Raw genomic sequence first — 18,717 nt, forward strand, 5'->3', positions numbered from 1 at the left:
TCTCGTGTCACAGCGAGACACCCCAATAGGCACAGCTGCACAAACAGCTTTTACATTATAGTTCTATGAGAATGGCATCTTTACTCCTGGCTGATATGCCAAACATTTCACAATATCCTAGACCTGTTCCCCATCCTACATATAACTTCCTCCACAAAAATTAAGGCAGAAACATTTGGAGGGAGACATAATGAGCCAGCCAACCATACTCTTTACTTCGTTTAGTTTTTGATACAGAATTTCGCTCTGTCACCCAGGCTGGAGTGCAGTGGCCCAATCTTGGCTCCCTGAAACCTCTGCCTCCTGGGTTCAAGCAATTCTCCTGCCTCATCCTCTCAAGCAGCTGGGATTACAGGCTCCTGCCACCATGCCTGGCTAATTTTTGTCTTTTTAGTAGAGACCGGGTTTTACCTTGTTGGCTAGGCTGGTCTTGAACTCCTGACCTCAAGTGATCCACCCGCTTCAGCCTCCCAAAGTACTTGGATTATAGGCGTGAGCCACTGTGCCCAGCCACACTCATTACTTTTCCTCCGCTTGCTGTGTCCTATTTGTTCTGTATGTGGGAAAGGACAAGAGAAAGTGACACACAAAGTGGCTTAGAGATAACTTAGATTTTCCTAACTGCCCTAGAGTTAAAACGATCTACTAAAGATTAAAACTAAGAAACCTTGATTAAGGCTTTGAAATTCACACCTAATGTGTGTATAAAATGGGTAGATTTTTAGTAAGGCATGATGCTGAGGATTTTATTATTGCCCATGGAGAATCAAGTTCATGTGAATCAAGCTAAGACCAAACAGAAAATTTTATTAATACTCTAGCTTAAAATATTAAAATACTCATCACATAAAAGTTTCACAAAGAACAACATAACTGGGGTAGATCACAGATCTCATGAGTTTTATAAAGGATACTCAAGGTTTTTTAACAGCTTGACACTTTGTACCACTTGACAAAAGTCTTTAAAAGCAGAGAAGTTTTATTTTACTTTTGTAGGTCCCATGATACTGTTTTGAAAATCAACAGCAATCCATTTATTTTATGAGTCAGGGTAGGCCTGTATTACAAGCCAGTAATTTGAGTAATTTTTGCAAGTCAACCAAAAATTATAAAAATAAATTTCTTCTTAACCAAAAGATACATTTGCTCCAAACATCTGTATATTTTAAACTGAACCTTTGAAGTGGAAAGCTCTAAAAAGCGACCCTGAAAAATTGATGGTGCATTTTTTATTGCTATATAAAAATTTACCCCCAAATTAAGTAGTTTAAAACAATCATTTTATTTACTTCATAATTCCATGTGTCATTAAATTAGCTGGGCTCAGTTGTGCGATTCTTTTGCTGGTCTTGGCTGCTCTTAAGCAACTGAGGCCAGTTAATGGGTCAGCTGGTGGCTAGAAGATCTGCTCAGCTAGGTTAGCTGCTCCTGTGGTCTCTGATCATCTGGCAGACAAACTTGAGCTCTCCACATGGAGTCTCAGAGTTCTAAAATGCAGTGAGAAGTGCAAGCTCCAATGCACTATAAATTTTCAAGGCTATACTTGTATCCCATTTGCTGCATCCCATTGGCAAAGCAAGTCACAAAGCCAACTACAGATTTAATTTTTTAAAATATATATGTTTTATATAATATAATATTATATATATATATATATTTATATTTATATATATTTTCAGGCAGCCCCCAGAATCACAGCAGATTCAGAGAGACTCCACCAAGCACAGATTTAAGACTGGAGAGATAGATTTCACCTACTAGAGAAGGAGCTGGGAGCTGGAAAATAATGCTACCTTTTTTTTTTTTTTTCTAGTTTATAACAGAAAATTATAAACCAAACTGGATTGAAAGCAGGATATGTATAAGACACTTCTATACAAAACAAAAAATTGACTAAGATATCTTTGTCCTTAGGAAGTCTGCAGGCTGGGAAAAGAAGTGCATATCTAAACTCTTAATCATGCCATGAGACTAAAAAATTATTTAGTGCTGTATCTAAGCACAAGATATTTTTGTAGAAGTCCAAAGCCTCATTTATTCTGACTGTGGCAATCAAAGAAAATTTTGTGTATGAAATAACAAATTGCTAGGCCTAAATAGATAACATTTTTACCAAAGAGATAAAGAAAAGGCATTTGAGACAGAGGATATTCACCATACAAAATTGTAGATGTGTGAATAGTATATGGTGATTACCGAAATCGTATTTTCGACTATTTTCTAACCCTTCGCCAGGTTAATTTCTTTTTTCATCTGTATTAGTTAAAAATAGATCTGGCTGTATGTAAAGAAATAATTACAGTGGCTTAAACAAAAAGAGACTTCTTTAACCCCAAAATATCTGGAAGGAGATTTGTTTGGATTTTTTCTTTCTGCTTCACCGCTTTTAGAATATTGCCATTTTCAGCCAGGTATGGTGGCTCATGCTTGTAATCCCAGCACTCTGGGAAGCTGAGACGGGCATATCACTTGAGGTCAGGAGTTCAAGCACTACTAGGACAACATGGTGAAACTCTGTCTCTACTAAAAATACAAAATTAGCTGGGCGTGGTGGCAGGCCCCTGTAGTCCCAGCTACTCCAGAGGCTAAGGTAGGAGAATCACTTGAACCCAGGGGGTGGAGGTTGCTGACTTTTCCTTTCCAGGCTTGTTGCTGTTATACCTTCAGCTACTGTTTATGTTTAAGGTAGAAAAAAGGAGAAATGTGAAGCTAGCCACATTTGTTCCTTTACATTAGGAAAGCAATAGCTTGTCCAAAACTATGCCAAAAGATTTCACTTATCTCATTAACTATCTAGCTATCTGGGTCATATGGACTCTCCTCACCATACAGAAAGCCCAGAAATTGGAGAACAAAATTTTGATGTTTTGCTTGAAACCATGATTACTCATCCCTTACTGTGCTCTAAAGCAGCAAAAAGATTCTATTAGTGAAGAAGGGGAAATAACATTTATGATATTATCCCATCATATTCGTGGTTCTGTTGCTTTATCTATTTCTATGTTATTTCTCTAGAATGGAGTATCTTTCCTTTTTTCCCTCATTTTTTAAAGACTGACCAAAGTACCAACTCTTTTGGGAGGCCTTCCTATATAGCCCATTCCTAATAGACTGTTATTCTTTTGACCCATATCACTTAAAGTAGCCATTAATTACCTTCTGTCCTAAACTGTTTGCTAATTGTTGTGTGCATAAAATTTCTCCCCTTGATAAAACTGCAAGTCCTGGGAAGACAAACTATAAGTTGTACTTTTATATTCCCTTTGAATGCCCAGAATACTAGTGGACACATATAATATATGGCCAATTGATCAAAAATAATTACTACCTCAGTTATATTATTCCATTGTAATTTTGCTTCATAAATGTTTGGAATTTTTTTTTTTTTTTAGGTGGAGTCTTGCTCTGTTGCCCAAGCTGGAGTGCAGTGGCACCATCTTGGCTCACTGCAACCTTCACCTCCCAGGTTGAAGAGATTCTCCTAACTCAGCCTCCCTCCTGAGTAGCTGGGATTACAGGTGGGTGCCACCACACTGGGCTAATTTAAGTATTTTTAGTAGAGATGGGATTTTGTATGTTGGCTAGCCTGGTCTTGAACTCCTTACTTCAGGTGATCTGCCCACCTCATCCTCCCAAAGTGTAATCACGGATTACAAGCGTGAGCCACCATGTCCGGCCTAGATTCTTAAAGTTGGTGAGAGTTGATAAACCCATCCTTTCTTCACTTTCCTTATGTAGTAACAAAGTTCATTGAAAAAAAGAGCTTTCATCAATGTGATGGACATTTACTGTCCATTCCATACTCTTAATCACAGAAAAGCCATTTTTCTCCTACCCATGTTTAGATGGTATTTTCTTCTCCTACTTGATTCCTGGAAATGACATGGACAGATCCAAATCATGGACAATCATCTCTTGACCTCAATTATTTCTTTAATTTTTATTTTTAATCTAAAATAGTATTATATAATTTTTATGTGATATGGTGTGTTTTAATATATTACACATTGTGGAATAATGTCAAGCTAATTAAAATATCCATCCCCTTATGTACTTTAAAACATTTATTATTTATTCATGTATTATTTTAGAGATGGGGTCTCCCACTCTGTTGCCCAGGCTGGAGTGCAATGGTGCGATCATGCTTACTGAAGTCTCAGAATCCTGGGCTCAGCCTCCGAGTAGCTGGGATTACACGTCTGAGCCATAGCACCTGGCAAAAAACTACTATTTTAGCAATTTTGATTTTTCTTTTTCTTTACCATTCTTAGCAGATAAGAATGAAGCCATTCCAAAGTGAAGAAACAAGAGAGAAAAAGAAAAAAATTAAATCCTAACAATACTATCTGAATTCCAGGATCTAGTCATCCCCGAAGTCTGAATATTTCAATGAAGCAATACATTTCCTTTTGACAACTGATTCCCATTTGACAATTTATGGTTTAACATAGCCTGACAGAATGAAAACAACATTGTACCCACAGTTGAAAACCTACTTTACTTTTGATTCTTCTGCTGTCTTGGTATGTGGCTTTAGACTAACACATTGAACTGTGTATTGTCTACTTGGCACTTTTATACCTATGCAATAATGGGAATTGCATTTTCCAGAATCCCTTTCCCTGCATGGTTCTGAGTTAGAGTTACCCAGGCAAGGAATTTACATGAGATTTGGAAGGTAGAAGTGAGGAAGCCATTACTCTTGGAAGACCATTGTGGTCTGATATGGTGTGGGAGAGATACAAAGGCTCCCAGTGAGCCCTAATTCACCATTGCTCTACTGTTGGTCCGTGTCCAACATGTCTTTCTGATATTGGGCCTTGCCAACTCACCATGGCCTCAGGCCCACCATTACAGTCTTGGCTGTGAGATTACAGGTATGTCAGGGCTTAGAACAAAATACTGAAATTATCTGACCTACCTCACCTGAAAGCAGATAATAAGACTTTCATTCCATAGGTGTCCTGTCCTGTCCCAGAGACCAAAAAGAATCTAAACAGACAGACCTTGCTGAGTATCCCTTCACATACACCAGTTTATTACCATTAGGTCATACACTTTTTATTCAATCATGCTTTTACATAATTGTCTACTCTTCATTGAACCTAAGCATAAAAATACAGTTTTCCTCGGGTCTTTGGGTCTTCATTTCTGAAGGTTTCCATGTCACGTAAAACTTCAAAAAGGTTCATATGTCAAATAGAACTTTAAAAAATATATTTGTTATATTTTTTCTTGTTAATCTGTTATAGGAATGTCAGCCATGACCCTAGTAATGGGTGAAGAAAACGTATTACTTTTTCTCCCCTGCAGAAACAATGTATTCTCCAGAGAGGATAGTTTCCACAGACACCTCCACACATCGTAGTACAACTTTGCTATCAGATGAACACAGCTTCTCATATTTTCCTGCAAGCACTCCCTTGTTCTCCTGGGCAAGGGCTTCATGTAAATCTGGCATTGATTATCTCTCTGATCCTCTACTTTCTCCTTCCAGACTTTCGCTTAAACAGCTCCACCCAACATTCATAAAAGACCTAATTCTTATACTAAATTTCTTATTGCAGAAGTACTTGCATTAGTTTTGTTTTCTTTATGGACATTAACTAATAAGACCAGTTACTTACTCTCTTAAGTCCTAGCCTCCTTATAAAAAATGAGTTGTCCTGCTTGATCCACACAGCTGTAATGAGAATCCAGTGATAATGGGTCTGGTGTGTAAACTGTAAATGGATGACATTATTGGAGCCTGAATGTTGGTCTTCTAGGGCAAATGCCTTTGCTTTAGCATGCAAGACTTCACTACTTTTTTTTCCTTATATAAATAAACCCTCAAAAGACAAAAAAAAAAAAAAAGAGGTTCTAATATAAAGAAAATGAGTGTGCATATGCTTCAGAAGTAAAAAACTAAAAGGCAAGTTCAGTTGAAATTTTATTTCAGGAATGTGACTATTTCTAAATCTTTTAATTTTCTTTCTTCTTTTCATTCCTAGAAAGAATATTGAAGTTTCATCACTAATCACTGATTCACCTTAATCTATAGCGTTTCCCTCATTATTCCCAAGGAGATCTCACAACTTCATGTTCTTCTATTTCAAATATTTTTTACTCTAAGCCTATTTCTTTGCATGAAAGATACAAAAAGAAAGAATTATCAAAACTTCAGTCAGTTGAGATTCAATCTTGTTTTTATCTACACAAAGCTTCTCTATATCATTAATTGAAGGTTACACACACACACACACAAACACACACACACACACACACACACACACACACAGGCACACACATATATATTTAAAGCTACTACCCAGTTCCATGTCTTACAAGAACTCTTTCGTTGGGGTAAAAATGTTAAACTGAACAGAAATGTTATGGAGAAAAATACATTTTAACTTTAACTTGAGCTTTTGCTCAGGATAGAGAATTACTGTTCTGATTGTTCTGACGCAAGCAACTTCCTTTTGTTTGTAATAAAGTATATAATGGGCATTCTACAGTGAATGCATCCTTCCTACACAGTGATTTCCATCAATGTATAATTAAAAGTGGATTTCCTTTTCCTTTTCTGGATGGTGGGAGGGAGGGACTGGCAAACCTGGTTAAAGAACGGAGAACAAAGAGAACTTTCATGAGTTCCCCTGCAAACAGTCTATCAGTTACAATTCGTAGTGTTCGAATAGCAGCACCATTCTAAAGAAGTTCTGAAATAAAAAAAGTCAAGCAGGGGGTCCAAGGAAAATTCAACCCGCATGCCAACTAAGGGAAAGAAAGAAAAAGGCAGGGGGGAAAACCCTATCTTTTGTTGTAAAAAGAACTAATGAAGCTGCTGTTAGAACTGTCCACAGTGACACAACAAGGCTGTACACCCACACACATTGTTAAAATGCCAGTCATCCCTGGTAATGGGAAAAGGAAATGCTGCGATTTAAAGGAGGTGGTGGCACACACTGCTTTTAGAGTTTAACTTTGGAAATCTAAGCGAGGGCACACTTTGGCCAGTGTTGACTCCCAGAAGTTAGTACAAAAATGCAAAAAGTTGTCTACTTTTGTCTTAAAGAAGAGATGGACTAGTGGAGGGTAAAATCCCATTGTCATTATAAATCGCTAATTAAATAATTATCAATTAGTTGGGCAGACAAAACTCATTCCAATGTATTCCTTAGAGAGCTGTCAATAAAGAAAACAGTAATTTTGATTTTTTTCCCTTTACAATATTCTTGCCTAGAGGTGCTAAATAGAGATAATATATGTTGTATTCTATGATAGGTGTTTCACATAGGCTACAATGCATTATTGATCACAGATGAATACCAATTATAGAAAGCAAACATCAATTTTTGTTACTCTAGTTGTATGCCATTATTTCAGCATAATCACTAATTGGGCCATTTTTTCAATGAACAACACAATATAGTATTTATTTTCCAGTAAGAAAAAAATCCCAATACTAAATTTTCTAAAGTAATATAGAGAAAATATTTTAGGAAACAAAAATGTCAACCAGTACTTTTTTAAAAATCGGACTGTGTCTGCATTCTTAATTTCAAATTTATTTAAAATTTTTGGATGTATACATTCATTAACATGATATTGTAGATAATTTTAAAACAAGTTATTTAAAAAGTAATTAGGAGAAAGTAGAAACGTTCAGAAGTAAAGAAATGATGTATACACACACATACATGTATTTATATATAATACATAAAGTAAATATATGTATTTATATATTGTTATATATCTATATAAAATATTATACATCCATAGTATATTTTGTAAATTTAGGACTTTTAAGACATAAAGGTAAGTATTGGTAAGATCCTTCGATTTTGCAAGTGTTAAAAGTTTTCAAAAGTGTTCGGTTTTCAGGGAATGAGATTTTTTTTTGAAGCCCAGATCAGGGACTTGTGAATAAACAAAACCCAAAGAATGCAAAATCTGGAAAGATGGAAATTGAATTCCTCAGGAATCCAGTTGCATTTAAATATGAATGAGTTTGTTGCAGTTCTGTTATATATGTAGATCATTTCTGCCTTTGTAGAGAAATATGGAGCTCTGAACCTCTGCACTTGTCTTCTTTGTTAACTATGAATTTGAAAAAGATTGTAAGTTTACTAACAACTTTAGAAAATTTGGTAGCATGTTATGAAAAACAAGTAATAAGTAAAATAAATCTATGTTAATAGCTAGTGAGAAAAACATTTTTCTTTCTGTTAGGATATTTTCTACTGATAATCTGCATAATGCTCAATTTTGTCATGAAAATAGTAATATTTTAAAGTTTGACTTTAAAACCACTTATTTACACAACAGCCATCTTGAATACACAAACCCAGCACTCCTTATTACATTGCACTAATTACCTCACAACAGATAAAAAGGTGTCTCTTGTAATAACCTGATGCCCCTTCTAGACAATAGTTTACTTTTGGGGACTTGGAATCAATTGGCATCTCAAAAATCTTAAAAGAGCTTCATTATGACAAAGTCCTTAATTTGATTTACTTTAAGGAATTCTTAATGGTTAAAGGTCTTTACTGTGTTGTTTTATTGAATTCTTGTCCATGGTTCAGGATTGATCCACTTCAACCTTTCAGCAGGGAGTAGTTTTCCAGGGAGGCCCAGCAGGACTCCAAATCAATAGGGTTAATAGACATGGGGCCATGCAGTCAGAGGTGATATGGCTGGCATTTCTGATGCCAATGAAGACAAGTTCTGGTGTCACTTTTGTGCTGGCAACAATGTCACCCTGATTACCTGGAGCATACAGTTGTTAAGTGTTAACAGGACGGTGAATGGCCCATTAATCTGAATTATTTTAAACAAACTAGTTCAATTTTACTCTTCTTTAAATTACTGGTCTCCATTATTTCTAAAATGTCAACTGCCTCCTTGCTGTAGAAAACAGTGGTGTTCAGTTCTTCTTGTCTGAGTGCCCCCAGCAACAGATTGTGACCATAAAATGTTAGCCAAAAAACACTGGAAGGCATTTTGTATGAAAAAAAAAAAAAGGATTTTATGAAAGGAACCCCATGTAAAGAGGAGGTTTGTAAATAAAATATGAACTCATTCTAGAAAACCGTGTTTATTTAGTAGTCTATAAAAAGCAACATGAAATATAAACTAGTTAAGGAAAGAATGGATAGTCAAGTTTCATTCCTACTGTAGATTAATAATCTGTCTTCTCTTTAAGAAATCAGTAGAAAGTTAACAACCCCTTCCAAAGTCTATAAAACGGTACCATTTATAGTTATACCCCAGTGACTAAAGCACTGACTCCAAAGCGAACAGATTCATCTCTTCCAATGCCTCACTTGAGTATGTGTATGTAAAAAAATAAATGAATCATAAATATATTAGTAAGTAGTAGTTTGGAAAACTTGCCACTCATCCTTGAAAAAGGCTTGATAGTGGATATCATTTCAAATAATTAATGCTGATTTTACTGTGCAGATTAAAGAAACATATTTGCCATGATATCATTCAGAGAAGGAGCTATTTGACTATATCCTACTTTTACAAACTCTTATATTTTGAAGAAAACCACAAAAGTCAATGAAAAATCTTGTTTTAACACTCTAAGAATTTCCTTGACAAACTCTATGGTGTTTATATATCCATCCTGAATGTATTCAACCTTGTTTTACCATTGACGAATTTGCCATATTCTTAAAATAAGAATTGACAATTGCTGAAAACTTATGTTCATCAGACAATAATCACTATTTTCCTTAGACAAATTTTGCCAGTGAAGACTGAATGTACATTAGCAAAGTAAAACAGCAGATTAAATTATGGTATTTTTTTATTGCCTTTCATATTCAGTAAACTATTAAATAGTAAAACATATTAGGTTAACTTGAAAATGCTTCAAGTTGGAAGGAAACTGAATTTTTTAAATAGCACTGGGAAAGTCACTGTTAATTGAGTTGCAATCAGTATTGGTCATTAGCTCTTTATTCTATGATAAGAATCTTAATGATGATGGTGGTGATGATTAGGTGAATTGCACACAAAATGAGGGAAATGTGTTCTATTAATCTGAAGAGAATTCATTTTTATACCAAATGATATACATAGGTTTACATGATGGCCTTGCCACAGTCACAAAAAAGTAAAAGCAAATGTTCTGGACTTTTAACACCTAAAAGAGGGATTTTCTTTCACCTTAAATTATCTTTCTTATTTTTATTTTTGAAATGCTAGCCAACCTTGTTCTGAAAGAGAAACCATTTGCTGACAATAAATATTATTTTTTAAAAGTGTGTATTTTATGTCTATTTTACTTATCTTTCAGAAGAAAAGCAGTTCTTTTGCCAGTTGTACATTTTTTTAAATGCCTAATTTGAATAAATTAACTTTTTTTTCTACAAAAATTAATTCTAAAAAGGAATGATAACTAGAAAAGCAATTTAAATTGTGTATTTTATGAGAAGGAAAAAAAAGACTTTGTCATTCACAGGGCAGCTCAGTTAATTTGATGTGCTTTGATGTAAATTTAGGGGTTGTTTTAATTTCAAACATATTTTTTCAGTTAATAAAGGAGACAAAAGAAACTTTCAACCAGCATCTCCAGTTTGTTATATTGGAATGTTTTGGCTTCTCAAATGTGAGAACATGATTGTTTTTATTTCCAGGAGGAGATAATAACACTGAAGCAATAAAAAAGAGTCAAGGCAGCTTGCACAGCACAGGAAGTTCACAGCCAGAGACTTAATTTCTCACACAATGTACTGTGCAATGGGCCCATTAACATAGATGAATAGGCTCTTTAGAGGTTTTTTTTTCTTCTTCTTCTTCTTCTTCCAGATATGCAGCTGCCGCTGAATGGTGATATGTTAATAAGGTACTCACTTGCCTATTCTTCAGGTACTCTGGCATTCTCTACCTAGGTAATCTCCATATAGGAAAAGCTATTAGGGGGTTGTATCTGCTACCATACCTTCAATTATATTAACACCTGCACTGATAATCCACCTAAGGTAAACTAGTAGGGGGCCTATGGCCTTAGTCCACCCCTTTTTTCCCCCCACAACGTTACATCTGAGGTTGGGGAGAAAGTAAGAAGCAGAAGAAAAAAAAGGAAAGTCACTTTTATTACACATCAGTGGGAACCTTCTGAAAAAGCTTTCATGCCTAGGAAATTGTTATTTCTTCAAACAGCTGACAGCCTGCGGAGGAAACTCTTAATGGAAACCCAGCTCCTGCATTGTTATGCATGGCCCTCATGTAGATTCAGGGGGGTGGATTAAGTTAGCTTCCAAAGGGTCTATTGTGTGTAGCATTAATTTGCAGGGCTCTTGATATTTAAGTTGGAAGGTTTATAACCTCAGTGTTTACTTAGATGAACTACATCCTAGGTTTGTTTATTTCCGTCTGCAGTCTCTTATTTCCTAGTAAATGTTACATTTATATTTGTTAACAGCAAGAATGTTGTTATAAATCTGAAAGAAATAATTACATGTGCTTACAATCATTCACGCTAAAGCCTTGATCCTGGTTCTACAGGGTCACCCTTCCTGTGAGATCTATAGGAGATTACATAGATAATTTTATTTCTCAAGAATATTTATGCCATCCAGTTACACATGTTTAATCATAGCCTATTTCAAGTGTTAACTTTCTGTGAAATATGTAACCCCTGTTTCTTTCACATAGCAATGTTGTAAACACGTGCCCCCTCTAAACCTGTGCCTTCCACTTCCAGATGAACAAACTATAGAACTGAGCATCGTTTTCTTTTATTACTGTTTGAATGGTTATTTGCAAAGGGTCAGTCGCAATTTTTTAATTGTGAATTTGAGAAAAAGTTTCTAAATTGTTATCTGCAAACAACTCTGTGTGGCGTTGTAGATACAGGAACTCCTAACAAATTTCATCATCTGAGATTAACTACAAATTTTCATTCAGAAACTTTTCCGGCACCACCCCTAACCCTATTCTCTCCTTTTCCTCCTTGGATTGTATAGGCAGTTGCTAACATGAATTTAAAATTCAATATAGAATGGCTGGCGGTGGGAGGGTGGTGGTGGGGGGACGTGCCCATTGGAACCAACTCTGATCTTAATCTGGATTTAAGGACTCAATTGAATAGAAGTACATTATGCTTGAACAACTGAAATTTCTATTATTTTGAAGGCTTTTTTAATAGAAAACAACACAAACAGCATGTTGAATATTTTATTTAACATTTTCTGCTTTTGGTTAGTATTTTTGAATGTCTTACAGATAATTTTAAATGTAGCTTTTCATGGATTTATCCATGTTAGCATTTCTATTTAATAGGTTTTGTGATATAGTGGTGAGGATATAGATTATAGATCTGTATCCTCAATACTTAATACAATGCCTGGCATATGATAGGTACTCAATAAATATTTGCTTAATCAATTAATTAAATTCTATCTTTAGACAGATTGCTTTTCAGAATATATAGGAACAGCCTGGAGCAATGCATGATGAAAACAAAACAACAAACAATCCAATGATAATAATATCCATCTTTTCAATTACTTGTCAGGCTGTGAGTAATCAGATCTTGAAAGTTCACTTCAAGGTTTCACTACTGTGAGCCAGTATGTTTTCAATTGGATGTGTCAGAGTTTTCCTAACAGCAGTTTTTCGAATCAACAGTTTTACTTTAAAATAAAATTTAAAAGAGTAAATAGCAGGTGAAAAAATAATGATAGTTATAGTCAACGGTAATAAATATACAATGCTTGCCATTATACAAAGTTTGGGAAATCTGATTATTAGGAGTAGAGGTGGTCCAGGTATACCAGCTTTACTGGAAGTTTTCTAAGAAAGGAATCATATATTTAGACAAGAATCACAGAACTGTATATTGCTTAGAGAAATTATAAGTCAAACTGTCCCTCTAATTTTTACAGATGAAAAAGTAAAGCATATATATAGATATATATGTATATATGTATGCTGTATGCACACACACACACACACACACACACACACACACAGAGAGAGAGAGAGAGGAGAGAGAGAGAGAGAGAGAGAGAGAGAGAGAGAGAGAGAGAGAGAGAAGGAACAGCTCCTGCCCATTGCAGCTTAATTTGGAGGCAGTCCCTATCTCACAGTAGACATGTAATACATGAATAAAGGCATATATGCATGTACAGGTGCATGAATGAAGCATACATTTAATGAATTTATGGTTTACATTGGGCAAATACAATATATCAGGTTCAATTCAGCTAGTTGTAACAGTAATTTATTGAACATCTTCTATGTGGTATAGTGTAGGCATTGAGCTTATTCCTAGACACTTTTTGCTATGTGTGCTGAAGAGCTGAATCATGTACATTTCACTTGGTACAGATTTTATGGTGATCTTAAAATTACTCTGAGAGTTGTATATAGTAGCCATTATAGTGTGGTGAGAACAACCAAAACAGGAAAATACTGGAAACTTAAATGCTACTCATAAGGTGCATAAAAAACTTTATGGTTCAATACATCATGACAAAAGTAGAAAAGAAAGAGAAATTCATTTTTAGTTATTGCATAGATGATAATAGTGACAATGATGACCATTGTTTTTATATCTTAGTAAATACAATTCTGTCTTGGATGCTTAATATTTATTAATGGGTTAAATTTTCCCCAAACCCTTTGAGGTGGGCATTATATACATTTAATCAAAGAAAGATTAGAAGAACATTTCTCATTAGAAGAATTAGGTAACTTGCCCACATCACAAAGGTAGCAAATGGTAAGAGCTGAAATTTGAAATGAAGATTTCCTTACTCAGTTTCTCCTCTTAGTCACTGTTATCCTATCCTTGTGGTCAAAGCTCTCTAGCTATTTTAGGCCTGCTAGTTGCTAACTTTGTTCTTCTGTAATTCCTTAGGAGACTGCTGGGTACAAGCATTAATTGCAGCTTAATACAACAGCAACTTTCAGGACTGCAATCCATCAAAGAGAATTTTGTTAAGCTCTTTTTGAAAGTCTAGAAATATAACTTTCTTCACAGAAATAGCTGCAGTAATTTTAGAGACTTCTAATAGAATATCAAATATATGCCTGCTTTTCAAAAGTCAATATGTCTGTATATGTGTGTGTATGTTATACACACATATATGTTATCATTGCAATAATCGGAAGAAAATGGTAATGATTTAAGAGTGGGCTTATGGAACTTACAAAGTTTCCTGTTTAGAAAATGATACCTGCATGTCGCCATCATAGCAAGAAGTATGAGAGTTTCTAAATCTGAACAAGGAACGTAAGGGAATATGTAATTTTCCTATTTTCCCAAAAGGCAAATTTAATACAGTGAGGGAAGGATGAGGAAAAGCAGCTGCAAGCAGAGTGGGATTAGATGTCTGATCCACTACTTTGACAACTGTAAAAACATAGTTGATTACTGATGTCATTACTGGAAAGGCTGATACAGTGTTGTGAGATTTGCAGACAACACGGGCTATTTATTATTCTGGTGTTGTCTTTTCTTGTTTATAGTACTAGTAGAAACTTATTATTCCAATTTGTGTACATTTATAACCATATATTAGTAGATTGGTATGATACAAAGGAAAATTGGACCTACTTGTAGTCTCAAAAATTTTGTTGAAGATAGTAACTTGAGTTTAGAGGTTTCTTTCATCACAAATAAAATTAAAGTTGGTAAATGTTATAAAAAGGAAGATATAAGGAGTATTTTATATTGAATCATTTCTGATACAAATGCATACTAAGACTGAGAGTATATATCTGTTAAATTTAACAAGTGAATATATTTTCCCCAATACATAACAAAATTTTAAAACTTAATTCTGATTTTGAGCCTCAGTATGGTTTAGTTGAAAGAGGGGGTGATTTGGTGTCAGACAAATCTGTGGACAAATCATTGCTATCAAAGTTATTGTGTGGTCTTCAGACAGTACTTGAATCGTTGGGCCTTTGTCTCCTCCTGTGTCAAATGAGAATGAGAATGTCTACCTTTCAGGTTTGTACTAAGAGTTCAAGAGAACAGCTATGAGGCATTGAACATGGTGCTTAGACTAAGTGTTGAATAAATGGTGGTCATGTTTTAGTAATGAAAAGATGCCTAGTAAATCAAGACATAAGGGGAAGAATTAAAAGAGAAGGTTATTAGGAATGAAAAAGGCAATTCAATAGATGAAAAGATAATTTTAAATGGCCAAAACTGGAAAAAAGAATAAACAAGTCAAAAAAAATTTTTTAAGGTAAGGATATTTACTTTTGGAATTGTGTTTTCACTAACACAATGCCCTAGCAAAAAAGAAAAAAAAAAGTAGTAATATAAAACTATAAGGGAAATGAAACTAAAACAAGGAAATTAGATTAAATATGGAACTTTTGTCAAAGAGCAGTTGAACAATGCAAAGAGAACAATATGATAAAACAAAAACCATGGGAAGTCTTGAGAAGAAGACAAAAAGGAAAACAAAGAAACATGGGAAAGACAGAAAAAAAGCAAACACAAGCAGAGACTAAAGGATACATGTAAATGTTTGAGCCAGTAGAATGAACACAACTCTGCTTTTAATTTTCACAGCAAAAAGATATCTGAATCAAGAAAGGGCATACACAATATTAGAAAGCAATGATTTCTAAAATTCTCAAAATTAAACAGAATGCTTTGTTTAAGCATGATGTATATGTTTGTGTTTGCAAATGCAAAATTTTGGAGCCTTTGGCATGAAAAAAATCACTTGATTTCATGATAAATTTACCCGTTTCGGTTCTAGAAATGAAAAACTTGATTATTTATTGAACTATCCTGTCAGAGAAATACAATTTTCAAATTATAGTTATATCAACAGATACAGTAGAGATCTTATCTACTAAAAACACTCTTAAGCATTATTTTGCTGACAACAATGAAAATATTTCCAGTCACATATCAAGCCACCTACAGATTCTTTGAGGATCAATTTCTTCCTTTCTATAGCAAAGTAACATGTACGTGTCTACTACAAATCTTAAGGCAAATAGTCCTGTTCCTAGTCACTTGTCATTGCAGTGAAACATCTGCTGCTCACTATTTTTGGTTATTTTTTTCCTTATTACGCCAATTCAAAAACATCATCCTACCACCTCTTTTAGTTGTTACATATCCCTGTGCTTGTGGCTACATTTCTTTGCACTGGAGAAATGATCTCATTAACAAACTAGTTCTGTGCGTCCTTAACACAGAGGCCCCTTGCCTGCAGCTGGAGGCAGCTCTCTGTTCAGCCCCAGTGCAGAGTGACACAGACAGGCGACAGCGTCGCTGAGCACTAACTTCTATTCCACCGAGGCAGACAGCAAAAACCACTTCAGAACCATGGCAAGGCATGAGAGAAGCACAGGTAATCCTGTTTCTGTATTCAGTTTTTGCAAGAATCAAATATAACCAACTGAAAGAGACAACTGGGCGAGAAAAGGAGTTAGGGTGGGGGAGGTTCTGTGTTAGAACTGCTAAGCCAGGAAATAAAGTCACAAATTAGGAAATAGCGTGTAAACACAAAAAGAAAAAAGCCTCTGTTTTATATATATATACACACACACGCACACACACACACATATATATATACACATAAATATTTTTGCACATACATTTACAGGATACATATATAAAAAGGGGATGTTTTGGGGAAGGTTTTGTTACTTAGGAAGTAAACTGCAGGCTAATATCCAGAAGTGGGAGTTTTTGTCCTGAAATCTCCAAGTTGGAAAGGACTTCAGAAAAAATCTAGTCTGTCATGAATGACCACATCTAATACTTTTCTTTTTTTAAAGGGTAGCTGCAAAGTTTTGGACAAGAGCTTGCAACAACTGGAAGCACAGTGTACCCAAGTGGTGGGTCTCGTCTGTGGCAATATATTTTTTTGTCTGTCCAATTGAATATGGCTGTAAAGGGAATAAAACCCCATGTAATCTCCAGCAGTGACAATTTAATCAGTTTTGTAAGGGGAAAACAGCAGAGTCCCCTCATTTTCATATTTGCATATTTGATTTTTGCATTGGGGAATAGAGGTTTTGTTTTTCTATTACTTTGCATTCAATTTTAATATTTAATCTTTTTATGAGCAAATTTTTACAGCGGTGTGAAGTACTGAGTCAGACAGGTCTAAAACAGAAAGGAAATATTCCATTTCTGAAATCAAGCCCCCGATGCAATATGCTTTGTGTGGCATTTTCCTCTGTAAAGAATCTATGTGTCTAACATGGCTTGCATGCTCCTAGCTTTTGCACATGATACATCTGCTATTAACATTCAGAGATCCACCCTGAAAATGAAGGCAACTGTTTGGAAAACAATGCAACATGATGAGAATAGACTATAATATGACCCCCTTTTATAGTAATATTTCTTAAAATGGTAAATCTTATTGATTGCATCTATTTCTAAGGAAGTGGGGTTTCTTAAATGCTTTATATACACAGAAGCCAGTTTTTATGAGTTATAGAGGAGCAGTAAATACAGTAAGATTAATACAACTTCATTGTTTTTACAATTGACAGAATGATATCATTGCCTATAGGATAATAACAGCTTACGGGATTGATTTTAAGATGAATAAGATGCAAGTAATTTGAACTCATCATCAATTACCCTTGTGTTACTCCCATGAGTATATTAAAATATCTAGTCAAAATGGTGTTGAATTTGAATTACTGGAACATAGATGCTGTTTCTTTATGCATCAATGCATGCTAGCCTCCACTTGTGAAAACCCCAAAAGTATGTTGGGTAATTAAAAAAAAAGGATGATTTAGAAATGATTTAGAATTTCTTTATAAAAAGAGAACTCAGAAGCCAACATTTCACTGGAGAGAAAAGGAATAATGATTTTAATTCTGTGTATTTTTTTTTTAAGCTTAACCACAAGTTTTGAAATGTTTTATGTACTAAATTTAATCTATGTGCATATTTACACACATATGTATACACATGTGTATATGTGTGCCTATGTGTGTGTGTGATGTATGTGTATATACGTTACATATATCTATATAAAATACATATAAATATGGCCTAAATGTTGTTAACCAAATTTTATGAGATATAACTAAATTTGGAATTTTGAAAATATGAGCCATAGGATTTTATTCAAAAACAGAGCAGATAGTCTTTTTAATGTACATCTATGAAACACATACCAGTAGCAGTATACAGGCATCATTAGATGACAGGTATAAAATCCTTTGGGCAAGCACTGATTCACATTAAATTCAAACACATGATATGTCAAGTTTTGAGTATGTTCTTATTTATTTAAATCTGCATTCTGATGATCATCTTTTCAAAGAGGTTGCATATATACGAATATGTGATCTAGTGTTTACATATTCAAATTAACCTGTTTCTTTGAATATGGTCTAATGATTGAATGATCTCCCAAACACAGCAACTCCTCAGGGAAATATGCTGATGCCTCAGCACATTTTCTCAAGGCCTGGAGAGTACTAGATATGCCAAGGAGTGCCTTGAAGCAGGGAAGCCCTGCTCTACCTAAAGGAAAGTCCTAGGCTTTAATCACAAAGGCTAGGTTTACACTAATGCAATTAACCATATGATTGCTTTAGAAGGAGCCTAACCTCATCAGTATCTTTCCTTTAGGCAAACTGATAATGCTAGATCTAGTCAATGACTCAAGAGAATTTGATTACCTAGGAGGTACAAGGCTCTGAATGAGCAGTCACAATGCACAGTATCCATTTTCATCTCCAACCTATTTTCTAGGAGTT

The 18,717-nt window shown here is 34.8% G+C and overlaps 1 long non-coding RNA gene across 1 annotated transcript in view; it reads left to right on the forward strand.

Annotated features, from left to right (window-relative positions):
- Positions 1-16,229: 16,229 nt before the first annotated feature.
- Positions 16,230-18,717, forward strand: part of LOC141585584 (uncharacterized) — a 36,171-nt gene continuing 33,683 nt past the window's right edge. The window contains exons 1-2 of the long non-coding RNA XR_012519118.1: positions 16,230-16,334; positions 16,765-16,824. This is a non-coding gene — a long non-coding RNA (uncharacterized LOC141585584). The remainder of the gene's footprint in view (positions 16,335-16,764; positions 16,825-18,717) is intronic.

Source organism: Saimiri boliviensis, chromosome 9 (genome assembly GCF_048565385.1).
Source record: "Saimiri boliviensis isolate mSaiBol1 chromosome 9, mSaiBol1.pri, whole genome shotgun sequence".
Classification (NCBI taxonomy): Eukaryota; Metazoa; Chordata; class Mammalia; order Primates; family Cebidae; genus Saimiri; species Saimiri boliviensis.